This window comes from Penaeus japonicus, unplaced genomic scaffold (assembly GCF_977035675.1).
Source record: "Penaeus japonicus unplaced genomic scaffold, GWHDUDI00000001_assembly GWHDUDI00000042, whole genome shotgun sequence".
Lineage (NCBI taxonomy): Eukaryota > Metazoa > Arthropoda > Malacostraca > Decapoda > Penaeidae > Penaeus > Penaeus japonicus.
In genome coordinates, this window is record NW_028234444.1 from 19,824,903 (window position 1) to 19,825,891 (window position 989).

Sequence of the window (989 nt, forward strand, 5' to 3'; positions counted from 1 at the left end):
TTTCTGTCTTATCTCCCTCCCCCTCCCTCCCTCCCTCCCTCCCTCCACGAAACGTTACCCAGCCAAATCTTGACGAAATACATGCCTTCAAAAATAAAGCGAAGAAAATCGTATAGACTTACGAGTCAAATTGCCTTGGGATCAGTGTTAATAAACCTTATTAGGTGAGTTATCTTCATTAGTTGTGTGTGTGTGTGTGTGGGTGTATGTGTGTGGATGGATGGATGGATTTTACTGACTCGGGGGAATGACTAAACAAATGGATTACCCTTAAATCCTCTTGATTTGTAATGGACACGCCCTCGCCCACCCTCTCCCCCCCTTCCCCCCTCCCTCCCTCCCTTCTTTTCTCCATCTCCTTTTCTCGTTCATCTTTCCTTCTACTCCCCCCCCCCCTCCCACATTTGTTTCCTTCCTCCTTTGACAGATTTAAGCGCGTGAAAGGGTATTGGTCTGTACAGGTAGATGGATTGATAGATAGATAGATAGATAGATAGATAGATATAGTGGAGGATGAAAAGGATTCATGTTTTAAGAGATGTGCAGAAGACTTGGCGAAGACAGAGAGGGGGAGGGAGGGGGAGAGAGAGGGGGAGGGGGGGGGAGAGGGGGGGGGGGGGGGGGGGAGAGTGAGGGGGAGGGGGAGGGGGAGAGAGAGGGGGTGGGGGAGGGGGAGGGGGAGAGAGGGGGAAGGGAGATGGAGAGGGAGATGGAGAGGGAGATGGAGAGGGAGAGAGAGGGAGAGAGAGGGAGAGAGAGGGAGAGAGAGGGGGAGAGAGAGGGGGAGAAAGAGAGAGAGAGGGGGAGAGAGGAAGAAGAAGAGGAGGGGGAGAGAAAAGAAAAAAGGGGGAGAAGGAGGGGAAAAAAAAGAGGAGAGAGAGAGAGAGAGTATGAGGCCATTCCATGTTGCACTTGCAGAGGCCGCCCGTGCTTGATGCCAGCGCTTTTTTGCACGCTCAACACACCCGCGGGAAGGCAAATTTGCACAG